Raw genomic sequence first — 16,609 nt, forward strand, 5'->3', positions numbered from 1 at the left:
GGCAGGGAGGGAGGATAGAGGAGAGAGCAGATAGGTCACAGGGGCAATTAGAAAGCTCGGGTTTGGGGGGGGAGGGGATAAAAGGGGAGAAAATTTGTAACCCAAAATTGTGTGAAAATAAATGTTAAAAATTAATAAAAAAAAAAGTCTACTCTACTTTCCTATAATTTTTCTTTTTAAAAAAGGAATATTGTGAAATTAAAAAAATAAATTCCTCCCTTAAAAAAAAAAAAAAAGGAAGAAGCAGATTGTCTAAAGTTACACGGCAAGTCAGTGCTAGAGCAGAGATGCGAACCTCAGTCTGTTGTCCAATGCTTTTTGTTCTGCACTGAAGTAAATGAACATAGTCCCAGGTTTCTCATTTCAATTTAGAAAATGTTGTTTTCAATAACAAAGGTCACACTAGGCTGACATATTATTGACCATGGCTTATGCTTGGGAAATAGTCCACAGGGATCCAAGAGAAAGTAAGCCTACCTTAAACGTGAAGGACGATGGCCAGAAAATCTGAATACAACATTGGGCTGGGAGAAACATTAGCAGGCTAGTAGAGGTTTTCCTTATAAACACAATGCTGGTGCGATCACCTAATCCTCCTTGTCACCAGGGTTCAGTCTTCGGTCTTCTTTTCTTTTGTCTTTATTAGCAATTGTTTGTTTGGGCCAGACACCCTGAGGGTGCTCCCCTCCCAGGTTCATTTTTGTCTTTTTTTGACTAGGTAAAGAGGCCCATTCTCTGCCTCATTTCTTACCTAGCCTTCATCACTGAAATCTGTGAAAGACTTTAGAAGGTGTTCCACTCCAGTCGTCCAGATCTATGTCTTGCCACTGGACCCAGATGGCTCTGGAGATGAAAGTGAGGCTGATGACTTTGCAGAGCCCTGAGTCACTTAAATTCAATTCACTTGCATGCCATGGCATCACCTCCCTGAATGAAGGCCAAACAACAACACTCTTTCACAGGGCGATTTCATCAGCTACCATGTATTCAATTATCATCTCAATGTTGATGATTCTCAAATGGCCTTATCTGGCCCTAACCTCTCACCCTACCCTCCAGTCAACATCTCTAACTGCCTACTGGACACTTTGAATTGCATGTCCCACAAGAATCTTAGTTGCAATATGTCTAAAAATGAACTCATTATTCCCTCCCCACCCCGCTACCTCTAGAGAATTTATCAACTGACAAGTACTATGTGAGATATCAGGATCCATAGGGAGATCACGGACCAATGAAATCACAGATCCAGCCTGGCACTGGAACAACACATACACAAAGCTAACTTGAAGCAATCTGCTTTGGGAATTCTGCAAACATAAAGATGACAAAGAAATTCAGAAAAGGATTTTACAACTTCACTGTCTTCCTTTTCCAAGCTTGTTCCGATGAGTGTTCTAAAACATCCATTCAGAATCAGACTCAGAGCAAGAAGGATAAACATCTCATCCACTTGGTTGTTCAGAGTGGAAAACCCTGTAGAACATTACTAAGAGATGGTCACTCAGCTTCTATTTCCTGTGGCAAGGAGCTCAGGATTCTGTGAGGAAAGACCACTCCATTTTGAGAAGTAGCAGAGTGTGAGAAAGCTCTTCTTCCTTCCTATTTATTCATCCATACATCTATGTCTCTATCTCTCTACCTATCTATCCATCTATCTCTCCATCCATCCATCCGTCATTCTAGCTAAACTGAGCCCAAATCTGCTTTCCCTATAATTTATGGCTGTTGGACCTAGTACTGCCCTTTGGAATTACAAAAATCTAATCACTCTTGTCCAAATGAACCCTTTAAAAACTAAAAGATGGCTAGCACGTGCCAGATTCTTCTCTCCAGGCTGATTCGGCCCAATTCTTCCACATAAGTGCAGTCTTTTTAAAAAGAAGACAGAGTCCTAGATGGTAGCTTGACAGTCTACCCAGCTCTAGGTCTTGGAAACCAAGATTCTTTTTCTCCAACTACATGGTTTCTAGATTCCATTGTCATGGTCGTGTTTGCAGCACCTTCTCAAGTTTATCAACAATTCTATAAAATGTGATGATCAGAGCTGGAAATGATGCTTTAAGAATGGTGGGGCAAGTGCAGAGTCCAGTGGGGCTATAACTTTTCTTGAGATAAACTCTTTAACATTTTTAGTCAACCTATGATTTCATCAATTTGAAAATCACATCTAATCCTGCAGATTGCAGTCCATCCATGGTGGACGCTTCTCGTGCAAGTCCTGTCTGTGCCAATCCAAGAAGCGGTTGGAATCCTCCCTTGACCATGGTGCACAACAAGGATTTGCAGCCCTATTTTTCTACAACCTCCAAAGTGCAGTAGTTTTTCTATGAGTTCCAGTACCCTGATACTGAACTTCCAGGTAATTCAATTCTCTAGATTTTTTTTTTACACATAAACTGCTCTTCAGTTAAGTCATCCTCAGTTATATCACAAAGAGATGATACAGCTCAGTGGGTACTGCCCCAACATGGAGATACCAAGCAATCTGTAAACAATTCCCAGGATTTTAAAATTTAATTTTTCTGAATTTTTACAGGTCTAATGAACTCCAAGTTGAATGCTGCAGAAGTACAACAGTAGAAAAAGCCTAGTATACTTTACATCCATCTTAATTTAACTCAGAATAAATGTATTTTAATCTTAAACGATGATGGCTCTTCAACGTCAATCTTGCATCGGGAAGAACAAACAGTTCTTGTAGCTCTCAGTGCTACAGAATCAGCTTTGATTCCACGTGCAGAGGAGGGAGCGGATTGGCATCAGCAACACATCCATCTTCTGCTTAAAGAGAGTTCAGCTCTTGGCATCTTCCAGGCTAGTTCTCTCTGGTACTTGCAAATATAAACATTTCCTGTTTATGGGAACAATAAGCACTTTCTGCATTGTTCCTTCCAGGCAGTGCCATATGACTATGACAAAGGAGGGCGAGAGGAGTTTTTTCTCTTTTTCTTAGATATACACATGTCTGAGCCTCTCCTCAGGAGAGTCACATCATGGGGTCCCTGTGCTACATAAGAGGCCACAGGTCTGACAGCTAGAGAAAGCTCTTGGAGATGATCTAATCCAACACCCTCACTTAACAAACGAAGGAACACAACTTGAGTGGTGAAATCAAGTGTCCAAGGCCACAAAGGCTGGAGGAAAGGGCAGAGCCTGGATGTGCTCCTGGGCCCAGAGGAAACAGTAACAACAACTAGCAACAGCCTCGAAAACAATTAGCATTTATATAGCACTTTCAGGTTCACAAAGTGCTCTACAAATATTAACTCATTTCATCTTTACAATAACCCGAGAAAACAGGTGCTATTATTGGCCTCCTTACAGAGAGGAAGAAATTGAGGCAGAGATGCACTGATATGACCAGGGTCACACTTCTGGTCAATGTCAGCCTGGATTGGAGCCGGGGTCTGCCTGACTCCAGGTCTGGTGATCCACCACCGTGCTACACAGCTGCCTCTTTCTGACTATGAATCCAGCCCATTGTGTTCAAGGGTTGAACATAAATTCTTTATATACCTTGCAGCTTATCAATATTGAAAATAGGTATGATTGTAATAAGGGGGTGACAATGAGGATTCTCAATAAGGAGATTCTAAAAGGGAACAAGTAAGCCATATTTCTGCACATTTTAAAGGTTCCAAAGTGCTTTCTTCCCAACCATATGAGGGAGGTCACTAAAGTATTATCACCACCATTTTAAAGACTAGAAAATTGAGACTCAGGAAAGACACGGGGCAAGTAAGTGGCAAAACCAGGAGTTGAACCCAGGCAACCAGTCATACTCCAGGATGAAAATGTCAGCTTTGTATATGTGCTAACCTTGCAATGCTAAAGTAATAAATGCCAGGGCCTTAGCTCCTCATTTGTCCAGTCTGTTTTAACTTAATGATATCCTATGAGAAGAAAAGTCCAAAAACACCAGGGCTCTAAGAACAAAGTTGAAAACAAAACAGACAACGAGGTAGGAAAGTAAGTGCCTTTCTCAGTCCAGCCCAGTTATTCCCCAAGTCAATGTATCATTCACACCAACACCTCTTTTCATTATTGGAGTTGACAAGGGAATTTGATTTTAACGTGTATGTGTATACATTAAGGTCTGTACATACTCTGAAGGTGTCTACCACTTTAAAAATTATGTTTATATACAATTTCTTTGAATCATCAAATTAACTCCTGGGGCTAATTTTAAATATGTCCCAAGACAAAATCTGATTGAGTTACTCAGTTTTGTGACTTCAGCTTTACAGATTTTAAGTAAGGGAGGATTATGGGGCTTAGAAAAGGTGGGCACCTTCTACACTTTCCAGTTTCCCTCCAATCTCACCTCCATTTTGCAGATAAATAGGCCAAGAGAAATGCGCTTCACAAAGATGAGCTTAGATGGAAGGGACTAGATTTGAAGGCAGGCCTCCAGATGCTTTCCATTACACTACCGCTAAGAACTGCTGAAGAGCCTGGTCTGCTGACCACCATCACAATCTTGGAGGTAATCAGTCAATATGCTAGATTATTTTTATATTCATTTCTATTCAGTGTATGCAAAGTACAGCACTCAGGGTCTTCTACTCTTTTTCTTTTCTTCTCATTTGGGGTTAATGTTAATCTTTGTTCCTTTGTTTCCATCAATAATTCTGAACTGACTTTCACATTAATAAACAGTAACTTCCTGCCTGTGAATATACAATTCCAGTTTCTGTGATACTATATGGTACCTTTGTAGAGGCCACCCAAGCCCCGCCCCCCTGCCCCCTCCCAGCTCTTGGGTAGGCAATGAATACCCAGCCTCTGCTTTGGATTTCCCTCCTCAGTCTCCCAGGGCAGTCCAGTCCACTCATGCGTAGCTCCACTGGGAAGTCTTATCCTTATGCAGTCTGTCTGCAGCTTCTAATCATTATCCCTGGTTCTGCTTCATGGGGCCCAAGGGGTTAGGCTGAACTTTCATCTATCCTACAGCTAGACATAGGATCATATATCTAGAATGGACCTTCAAGGTTGTCCAGTCCAATTCCCTCAGCAGAAGAGGAAACTGAGACCCACAGAGGTTAAGTAAGTCACCCATTCTCATGTAGATACTCAGCAGTGGCATCAGATTTTCAACTCAGAGACCTGTTGGGAATTCAAGATCAAGGCTCTTTCTAATTGTCCCCTTGTAGACCCTTCCAATCCATGGCTACAGATATCATGCAATTTCCTTTCCCCATGTCCACAATCTCTCTCTCTCTTACACTCTCTTACACGCTCTTCACACACACACCCCCAGTTCATTCCACTGACCCTTTTAGGGAGGTTGAATGAATTTTCAAGATTATTCAAAGCAGGGTCCAAACTCAGCACTTCCTGAATCAAGTCCAGGCACAATCAACTGCACAATATTATCTCATAATGTGTATATATTACGTAGAGGAGATGGTAGTCAATATAATGTCAGGAAGACCACTTAAATCTGATGTCTATATTCTCCCTAAATATCTCTATCTTCTCCCCAACAACAGAGGGAGATACTTTATCAAAAACTTTGCTTAAATCTAGGTAAATTTCATTCACAATATTCCCCTCATCTGTGCCTTTTTAATCTTTCCTTTCCAGCATAAAGGTCATTTGCCTTTGCAGAGAAAGACAAAAAAGTCATTTGTGCAGCTCTGCCTTCTCACTGATGACAGCTACCATCACTCTATCTGCCTTAACAGTAGTTCTTTCCCTTTTCTGATCCAACAGAGCTTTTATAAAAAACCCAACATTTGAAATGGCCTTCCTTCATCAGCCTTAGCAGCTTCTGAGCTGTAGCATGTCCAACACTATTTTATGTTTTATATGTCCATGCTATAGTCTTATATCAATTCTCCTTTTAGCTCTGATTTTCAAATCCAGTCCATGGAAACATTAGATCAGCTAGATCCCCAGGGATACCAAGAAGGCACTGGTTCTCCCTCAATGCAGCTCACATAATTGAAGTACAGGATTTGGCAAAAGCAAACACAGTATCTCTAGTAAGCATGGGTTATGGCTTGGATATTTGCAAATGCCATATCTACAAGGTATGTTTCTAAGGAAAGAAACTGCATAAAAATTAAAATTTGTAGTTATAGGAGGATATAAAACAAGAGAAAAATCAACCTAAAGGCTTCCCCCCAGGAATGATGCTTTTCTTTCTTTTCTTTTCATCTGTTCCCATACCAGTTTCCTCACTGGGCCTGGAAGTCAGGTAGCCTGATTCTTTTCTCTTCCTAGCAAAACCAAGAGCAGGATTAAGCCATGAGGTTTAATGCAGGGTTGACAGCTCTGTTAGAAAGGCAATAAGGTTGAAAATCTTGAATTTTTGACATTGTGCTGTCAAAGACTTACACAAGTCGTGGTGACACCTGAAGTTACAAAAATAGCTTCCGTTGCTTTAAAATGTCTCCTTCATAACTCGCCCAATTCTATCAGCTTCCTATCAAAATACACATCCATAAAAGCAGTGTCACGTGTGGGAACAAGTCAGTTTCCCCACATTTGAAATACACCAGTTATTATCTTTAAAGTATTATTAAAATAAAGAAACATGCTTTTTAAAAAGAACGATTATATACACTTAATTTACTTTGAGAATCACAGAAAAAAACACTTTGTTTTAAAAGAATATGGTGTTAAGATGAATGACATTAGCTAGCATAACAAGCTGAATGGGTCAGTGGATTCTCTGAATAGAAGAGGTATGCTTTTTACAGTTTATGGTGCTAAGCTGTCTTCTAGTTCATTTTTCCAATCAACAAACAGGTATTGAATATATGCATATCATTGTCTTAAACCATGCAGAGGATAGAAAAAGACGAGATGGACCCTCCTCCCATTACACAAACCACTAGAAGGCAGAATTAATCCAAGAGAAGCCTAGAAGTCCAAAAGGTAAGAGGAAGCATCTGACCAGGACATTAACACAGATATCTCTTCGTTTGGCTTCATTTACTTTACTTGCAGGTTCTTAAGCCTTTGGTCAACAGGATTATTACTGTCTGTGGCTTCATAGGTTTACTCATTTGATACCTGCTTTGTTATTAGTGTTTGTCAGTAGTAAAGGTTAGTTGGAAGTGTCCTAAAGGCTTCAAAAAGCCCCAAATGATCTGATCTTGGTCTTCTGCTACTCAACTTAAAAAAAAAAATCAGTTAGAAGAAGGCTTAGACAGCAGACTTATCAAATCTGCAGGTAAGTGAGGAAGAGTTAACTAAATGGGGATAAGAATAGGATTCAAAAAAAACCCCCAACAAGTTAAAACATTGGGTCCATTTTAATGAAATTGTCTTAAATAGGGAAAATGTCAAGTCCACAAAAAAACAAAACAAAACAACTCTACAAGCATGGTGGGGCAGGGAGTCAAACCATTCTGGAAAGCTATGAGGAATCATGAGTGTTAAAAGTGATGAAAATATTTTTTTGCAGTAGCAAAAACTGGAGAATCAGTAGTGCAGAATGATCCATGAATATAATCGAATTACATACACAGTGTAAGAAAGAATGAGTACAAAGAATTAAGAAAAGCACAAGGATACTCATGAACTGATGCAAAATGAAGCAAGCAGCACCAGGAAAACAATATGCCTGGTGACTACAATAACGTACATAGTAAGAACAAAAAGAACGAAATTAACAACTGTAAATTCATAAAGCTTGGTTCCAAAAATGAGGGGATAAAAATGCATTTTCTTCCATTCTATGAAGAGGTGGGAGGCTAACAGAGTAATAACAGCTAACACTTACATAGCCCTTAAAGGTTTACAAGTACTTCATAAATATTATCTCTTTTGATCCACACAACAATCCTAGAACCTAGTGGTTATTATTGTCCCCATTTTACAGATGAGGCAACTGAGGCAGGTAGAAGCTAAGTGATTTGCTCAGGGTCACACAGATATAAGCATCTAAGGCTCAATTTCTGTTCAGATGGTCCTGACCACCACTTCCTCCATGGCACCACCTAGCTGGCTTTATGTGTATGCTGTCAGAAACAGGTGATGTGCTGGTTGGTTCTACTGTCTTTTTTTTCTTTCTTTTTTATTCTGTTAAAAGAAATGGCTCACGGGGGTGAGGGGGGGGAGAGAAGAGTATATATTCACAAATGCAGGTGCTATCAAAACAAAAATATGTAAATACAAATAGGATGGGGGAAGTTTAGCAAGACATTGTTCATACTGACAGCAATCTTCAGGTTTGTGTGGCCTAAATCCAATATAAGATGCTAATCATAGGATCATGCATTTAGAAGTACAGTAGGAAGAACCCTGATATGTGTCACCTATGTGACCTTGGACCAGTTACTTAAACCCTCTGAGCCTCAGTTTACTCATCTATAAAGGGGGGAGAGTGTCTACTTGTCAGTCACAAAGTTCAGTCTTACCCCACATGAGGCAGCTGAGGAACCAGAGACCCTCATTTCAAAAGGTTCAATAACATGCCAGTGTTGGAGCAGGGTAGTGAGACTTGGCCCAGTGACTCCACAGGGAGGTGGCAGCCAGAGTTAACTTGATCATTGAGAGAGGGGGTTTGGACCAATACTGAGACTAATCCAGCTCTGCTCCGTCCACATCTGGAGTACAGTGTCCAGTTCTGGACACTGCATTTTGGAAAGACATTGATAGACTGTTTACAGGAGACAGCATGGACAGTGATGCCGATTAAAGGATCATTCAGTAGCTGGTTGTTGTCCTTCATCTTTAAAGGATCATTCAGTAGCTGGTTGTTGTCCTTCGTCTTCGCTAAGCACCAAAAGGGCATCACCATGATAAAATGAAATTTCAGTGTGTTTGACTATGGCTGATCAGATCAACACAAGCTTGGAATGCTCTACCACAGGTTGGACACAGAGAGTCCATGTGAATATTTGGGGTGGATATCCCAAATTTGCGCATCCTGTGTTTACTTTGTGCTGTCTCAATTCTGCTTTGGTCAAAGAGCACAGCACCCTTTCTGATGTGAGCATGCCATGTTGAGCAATCCTGCGCCAGGGCTTCCCATGGTGCACGGTCAAATCCAAAGTTTTTGAGAGAGACTCTGACAGTGTCCTTGTATCGTTTCTTCTGGCCACCACATGATCACTTCCCCCATGCAAGTTCTCCATAAATCAGTCTTTTTGGCAAGCATACATTTTGCATTCGAACTACATGGCCAGCCCATGGGAGTTGCGCTCTCTGAAGCATAGTTTGAATGCTTGGCAGTTCAGCTCGATCAAGGACTTCAGTGTCTGGTACCTTATCCTGCCAGGTGATCCTCAGACTAGACTCTTCTTGGATGCAGGATGTGTTCAAAGAGGACCAGTACCTTTGATGTGATGGCTGCCGAGCCCTTTTCGGGATTCTTTCCATCTTTGGTGTCCACCTGTTCCACCTAACTCTCACTTGTGGCTCCAAGAAGCTGTAGCATGCACAGTGGCCACATCCCAGTAAACCGTTTCAGCAGATGGCTCAAACCAGGTTGAAGGTAACCAAGGGTTCTCAAACCCATTGGTGGGTTAGGGGGGTGTCTACCCCAAGCATGTGAAGACCTCCTCTGGTGGAATGGGCAGATGAGAACAATTTGTTCCAATGGCCATGAAGGCAGATGAAGCAGGCGATGTGGAGCGCTTAGAGCTTGGTTAGACACCAAAGATGCCAAAGTCATCCACTGCATCTTGAGCCATCGCCAGGTGTCTTGACTCTGTCCTGCCACTGGACTATGATGACTCTGGAGGAGTGAGGCTGATGACTTCATGCAACTCTGCCTCACTTAAATCCAATTTACGCATGAATCAAAAGACATCACCCATACCATCATGCAGTAAGACTAACACTGACTAACAACTGATAACAATTTAACAGCTAATATTTACATAGCATGTACTATGGGCCAGGCATTGTGCTAAGCTTTATCTCATTTGCTCTTCACAACATCCTGGAAAGTAGGAGTTATTCTTATTCCCATTTTACAGATGAGCAAACAAAGGCAACACTTAAGGAACTTGCCCAGGGTCATAAAACCCAGGCCAAATTTCACCTCGGGTTTCTTGACTCTGGAGCAGTGCTCCACCTACTGCACTACCCAGCTGCCTTTGAAGGACCAAGGCTATTCAGAAGGTTAAGGGAGGATCATGATAGTCACCTTATCTCTGGGGATCTGAAAGGCTATGGAAGAGAGAGATGTCTTGTTCTGAGGGTCCCCAGAGAGAAGCTAGGAAGAATCAGCAGATCCTGTAGAGAGGTCCGTTATGGCTCCATAAAAGAAAAAGCTTCCTGCAATGAGAGCTGTCCAAAACCTCAATGGGCTGTCTTAGAAGACAGTGAGCTTCTCACCATGAGGGGGTATGGAAGGAAATGTGCTCTACATCTTGTTGGGAAACATGACAGGGGAGATTCTTGTTGAAGCGTAAGTTGGATCAGATGTTCTTGAGGTCCTGTGAACTTCCCAGTTTAGCCCGAGGGAGAATGACAGACTGGGCCACCTCTATCATCATCCAGCTGAGTAAGGGACACCAACAAGGTTGAGAACGCTAGCTGAGCAAACCTCCTTCTCCTGGTCTACGAGAGCAGGGGCCCCTTGCGGCACTGTGGATGTTAGCTGAAAACCTGAGATGGGACAGGAGCCAACTTCACTGGCCCACAGCATCAGGAGAGGCAGGCCCGTAACTGAGCACCTGTTGTTCCATTACTACCTTGACAAACTAAAAGGGTCAAGAAACTGTTCTCCACAACATGAACGAAAAGCATCCTTTAATGTTAGAAACCTAAGCCCACCCTTGAGAACTGAAAAGGACAAATTTCACTATGTTGCTCCCTCAGCCAGATTAGAGATGCAGGTGCATGCTATGAGCTGGCATTAATATTAAAATGCAATTCACGCAATGCCATTTATTGGCATAGCCTCTGATGTTAAGCGTCGTATATTATGTGTTCTTTCTCTGACCTAAACCTTTGTTTTGGAATTGAATAATTGAGCTTCTACTGTCAAGTCAAATCAAGTCAACAACTTACTATGTGCCAAGCCAGGCAACAAGTTCTGGGGATACTAAGAAAGGCAAAAACAGTTCCTACCCTCATGGGATTCACAGGTAAACGTGGAAGACACCGTGCGAACAGCTGTGAACAGATGAGGTACATCCCTGGCAACCCAGAGGTCATCTCACAGCAAAGGCCACTTACAGAACCAAGAATTTGAGCTAAGTCTCTCCCATGAAGCCAGGAAAGTCAGGAGGCTAAGATGGGGGGGTGAGGGGGAGACTGAATGAAAAGGTCAGCTCACAGTGGTAGGTACTCAAGCCTCTTCTCCATAGCTTACCCTCACAACATGCTTAGGACACATTTGCACTGAAAACAGAACCCATGTTCTCTTCCTCCATTTCCATAGGTGTAAAAGGAGGAGTTCGGACTCCGCAGGGACCCCTGAAGTCCCTTCCAGCTCTCACATGCCCTCACCTCTTACCTGGCAGACAAATCCCCCAAACTGGAAGGGATGTCTCCAAGTGCAGCCTTCCCTTGAATTCCAAGTTTCCATCTCTGGGATCACCCAGGTATACTGATGAGGGTATACCCTGAGCCAACTGTGTTATTCAGGCTTTCAGAGACTGAAGAAGAGACTATCCCAATCTAAGGTGCTCATGCGGCTCTACTTTTTAGCCTATTCTGACTCACGCTTTGGTGGAATTCAGAAAGCTATACTGAAACAGCAATTTCCAGTTTAAAAATAAATCAAGTGGATGGGATGCTGGGTCTGGAATCAGGAAGACCTGAGTTCAAATTCAGTCTCAGATAAAGACTAGCTGTGTGACCCTGGACAAGTCCCTTAATCACAACTATTAACAGAGGATAATAATGGCACCTATATCCAATATTTGGAAAATTCTTAGTATACTGTCTGGCACATAGTAGGTGCTTAATAAATGCTAGTTCTTTTTCTATCTTGACTATCTCTTTTTTCTTTCAGAAATTTCTGCAATCGGATTTTAGCATTTCAAATATAACATTGGATGACTTTACCCAAAGTGTTCTCCCTCCATTTAATCCTTCAAAATGTTGTCTTTTAAGTTATAAATACTTATGACAGCTAGGTGGCACAATGGATAGAGAACAGGACCAGGAAGCAGGAAGACCACAGCTCAAAAAGAATTCACAATGGCCCCAAACACAACCTTTCTATAATCTCATCTGTAAAATGGGAATAATAACAGTACCTGCCACACAGAACTGTGGTAAACATATGCTGAAGCATGATATACAAGCTGGCTTTTATTACTAGGGATCGTGGAGTTTCAGCAATTCGGGTTAGCAGTGTGGCTAATTCTCTTAAACAATAGACATGGGTGGGGGGTGGGGTGGGAGGGAGTTCAAAGAGCACAGGATGGGGGTCAACAGAGCCTGGGAGGAATGCCCAGGCTGGGCCACTACAGCAGGATGACTTTGGGGCTTGGTTTCCCAATCTATAAAGAAGTGTCACTGAGCTAATTAGCCTTCTATCTTTGGCATTTTATGACTGGTAAACCAAATGATTACAATGTATTCGATAGCCACATGGGATAAAAACATCTGAACAAATTTCCTCTGATAAGTGAAAACTGATAAAAATCCCAACATTCTTGTTTGAAATGATAAAATCCAATTGCAGGCAACTCCAAGGTGAAAAGAGTCAATATGGTCATTTCCCCTTCCCCCCCTTTGGGAAAAGGTGGCAAAAAGTCAAAGTTTAAAAAAAAAAATCAAGACCAAAACAACCACCACCACCACCACCACCACCACCACCACGATCAGCTTGTCTGCTTTATGAATGAACTGGAAAGCCTGTGATCATCACTATAATCACCATCGCCACTGACCCTGTGATCTGGGGACAACAGCACAAGAAGCAAGAATGGGCAGCTTAAGAGACCATGGAGAAAAAACAGAGGCCTCGAAGCCTAAGGTGAGCTGGTGTGTGTGAGCCTGACACAGGTACTGGGGCTCAGAAATCAGAAGTATTTCTTAACCTGGAATGGAAATAACTAGAGCAAAAAAAATAGACATGAAAAATGAAAATATTAGATGTGTTAAACTTGAAAGAAAAAAAAGGACTGGTGCTGGGGCACACACAGGCACAGGACATATCCTGGTACCAAAACCCTCCCGGACAGCTTTTCCCAGCAGCCCTTTCCTCTCCTCCCCCATGAACCTTTGTCATACCTGTTGTCTAGAGACTGATTTGAGACTACCATATTCGACTAATCATCTTAATTATTTTATATATGTCCTGATATGCAGGTCAACCAGGTTCCTTAAAAGAATGGCCTCTTCAGATTTCAGACTCAGGGAGCTGGAAAGAACCTCAGAAACCATCTAAGTTGGACAAACGTGTATTTAATGGAGTATCTCCTCTACAGTAATTAATAAGGAATTATAAGTCCAAGCCTTGATGGAAGGCCTTCAGGGATAACCCATTTCATTTCTGAATAATAAGCTGTAACTCATTTTTATTTTATTGACAGCTTTCATTATTACTTCACAGTCAGCATTCCCCTATCCACCCCAAATGGGTAGTTCGAAGTCATTCCTTAACCCTAGCCAAAACTTTTCCAATCCTAGATCCCAAGGCAGTGTAGTGGCCCTCAAGTGTTTGTACATAAAGTGATAGTATAGTTTTCTTTGCTTTTTTCTCACTTCTAAGTTCTCCAAAATTCAATGTTTTTAGAGATAGACTCAGAATTTCTAGCTAGGGAAAACTTGAATTGAGTATCTTGAATTCTACAACAACAATAACAATTATTATCATGGCTAGCATTTACATAGCACTTTAAGGTTTACAAAATGCTTTACATGTTAATCATTTAATTCTCACAACCACCCTGGGAGGGAGATGCTATTATTATCCCCATTTTACAGATGAAGGAACTGAGGCACAGGGAAGTGAAGGGTCTTGTCTGGGGTCACACATCTACTAAATGCCCGAGACAGGATTTTAACTGGGGCCTTCCTGACCACCCCATCACCAGGCTACACTTTGTGCAAGTCACTCTGCTAAGCAGGATGGACTCAAATGAAACCAGCCACACCCTTCAAGGAACCTATATTCTAATGAGGGGCAGGAGGTACAATATAGAACCATATAACAGATAAGGGGCAGCTAGGTGGTACAGTGGATAGAGCACCAGTGCAGGAGTCAGGAGGACCTGAGTTCAAATCTCACCTCAGACACTTGACACTCACTAGTTGTGTGACCTTGGGCAAGTCACTTAACCCCAATTGCCTCATCCTGGGTCATCCTGAGGAATATCAGATCTCTGGATTCAGATGGCTCTGGAGAAGAAGTGAGGCTGGTGACCTGCACAGCCCTCCCTCACTCAAAACAAAGTCAAGTGCAAGTCATGTCATCATTTCTCTGATGGCATGGTCTTCTTCAGCAAGGAAGTACACGCACACACATATAACAGATAAATAGAACAGGAAGAGAGCTTTAGCAATGTGGAGGATCCCCAACAGTTCCATTAGCAAGTGGTACCTGAGTCGAGCCTTGAAGCAGTCTATGGAGTCTTCAAGGTGGAAGGTAAGAGGGAGCCAGGCACTACCCAGAGTAACCAAGAGCAGGGGGGCCCCTGGGAACTGGAAGCAAAAGAAAAGGCACCAAAAGCTACCAAGGGACTGGAGCGGAGCAAAGAGGCCTCCTGCTGAGCCTGACCTTACCCAGAAGCTCATCCTGCACTTCTCCCCAGCTTCATCCCTCTGCCTCCCACCCTGTGAAAGCTCCCTCCTCCTCCTTCTCCACCAAGGGTGCCCGGATCTCCTCCGAACAAGCTGGAAAAGATAAGTGCCAGTACTTTGTAACTTTCCCAAGCGACTGTTCTATTTCTCATTAGATTTGCGTTCATCTCAACACCTCTGCTCCCTTCCGGCACAGATAGTGCTTTATTCATCTCTGCATCCCCCTCCGCATATATCAGGCACTTAATAAATGTGTCTGTTGATTTGAAGGCTCTGAAGCAGCCATTGATTTCATGATACGAAATCTGCACCAGAGGCCACAGCGGAGTCCCTACCGATTTTCACAATCAATGAAACAACCAAAAAAAGTGATCTGGCAGGTTGCAACACAATCAGCTCTAACACAGCACCTGTTTCATTTAAATAGCACAACATTATATAGTTAAAAACAACAAATCGCTCTCATAAAGCAAATGCTAATCTCATGATGTTTCACCATTGAGCAATTGAGAAGAGCAAGTCTACGAAATATGCCAAAAAATGAATTTATGGCCTCTCCTCATTTGGCAAATGTGGTAGGTGTTGTTAAATGTTGAAAAACACATATGCAAATAAGCAAATAAAGTTCTGAAGCTCAGAGACTTCAACATTTACATTAGCGTACATGTGCACAAGAAATGTTTACAGGAGCATAAACACAACACTTTCCAGGAACACATTTTTTAAAAAAAGGCGATTCTCAAAAAACAGCTATGAAGAGCGAATATTCTCGGAAATGGATTCCAAGGCCATATTAAGAAGGAGGGGAGGCATCACCAGACAAGGCGACTCCTAGGGAGCGTTCCCTTTGTCCCTCGGCGGTCCCTGTCTCCCAAGACAACAAAACCATCCCCACCACAGCCACTCATGGTACATCAAAAAGCGACACTAAGGACAACAACCTGATAAAGTTCTCGTTCTTCCAGAGATGACCAGCGACGCTGCGTTCCCCAGATACGCCCCCGACAGTCACGGAAGAGCACGCTCGGTGCATGTCCCCGGAGTCTGGGTGCGGGCCACAGCTAGTCCTGGCCGGCGCCCCCAGAGCCTCCAGGGCCGAGGCTAGACAGCCCCAATCCCCACCACTCTGGCCAACAAGGCTCGCTCTGCCTACTTCAGTGATTCTTAACAAAGTGAGTCACTACAGAGCAGCGAGCAAACACTCCAGCAAGTCGGCGCGCAAAGATGCCTACAGAGGCCGTCACCGAACGGGACCAGAACCGCTCCGGGAAGTTCTGCCCCCTCGGGGAAGCCCAGGAGCAGCGAAGGGTTTAACCGGGGCCCCTGAACCTTCACATCCAAGACGGCGCTGCCTCTCGCCAGGATCGGCTTCCTCGGAATCGGAGGATTCGGAAGCACGGGTCTCAGCCCTCCCCCAAGATGCACTGGAACCTTCCGGCCGGAGCCGAGTTCAGGTGAAGCGCTCCGCCCCGGCCACCGCTTCCTTTCCCGGTCTCGGTCCAAGGACGCCTAGAAAGCCCCGGGTCCAGGAGCGGGCCGCCTCTCAGCTCATCGCGAGGCCGAGCAGGAGCGTGCCAGCTCTGCCGTCCCCAGGCCGAGGGGGAGGAAATCATACTTTTCCTCTAACTCATCGCCCCCCATCCCATCCCAGAAGGTTCCCGAGGGGGACTGCAACAGGGTAGCGGCGGAGAGGGCACGCGCACACTCCCACTGCCAGCCCCTGCTTTCTGCCGAGCTCCGCAGCAATCCCGGCGGACCGAGTCCGGGCTCCAAGCTTTGAACTTGGCCCGCAGGACGGACCGCCCAAGGAGCCCCGGCCCCGCACTCCGGACCAGTGGAGGGGAGGGGGAAGGGAGCGAACTCCGCAGAGGGGCCAAGCCCCGGGCCCCGACGGCAGGGGCACCCCGGGGGGTCCCCGGCCAGCCTCGGCTCCTCGCGT

At 43.7% G+C, this 16,609-nt stretch overlaps 1 protein-coding gene across 30 annotated transcripts in view; it reads right to left on the bottom strand.

The window, feature by feature from the left end:
* Positions 1–16,609, bottom strand: part of PEAK1 (pseudopodium enriched atypical kinase 1) — a 297,886-nt gene that overhangs the window by 280,297 nt on the left and 980 nt on the right. For 2 of the 30 annotated variants that reach the window (XM_072628671.1, XM_072628656.1), the window contains exon 1: positions 15,612–16,602. The exons of 27 other annotated variants lie outside the window; for them this stretch is intronic. The gene's annotated coding sequence lies outside the window, so the exon portion shown is untranslated. Of the gene's footprint in view, positions 16,603–16,609 lie in introns of those variants that run through there. One more of the 30 variants, XM_072628668.1, reaches the window with a different exon arrangement.

Source organism: Notamacropus eugenii, chromosome 1 (genome assembly GCF_028372415.1).
Source record: "Notamacropus eugenii isolate mMacEug1 chromosome 1, mMacEug1.pri_v2, whole genome shotgun sequence".
In the NCBI taxonomy this organism is placed as follows: Eukaryota; Metazoa; Chordata; class Mammalia; order Diprotodontia; family Macropodidae; genus Notamacropus; species Notamacropus eugenii.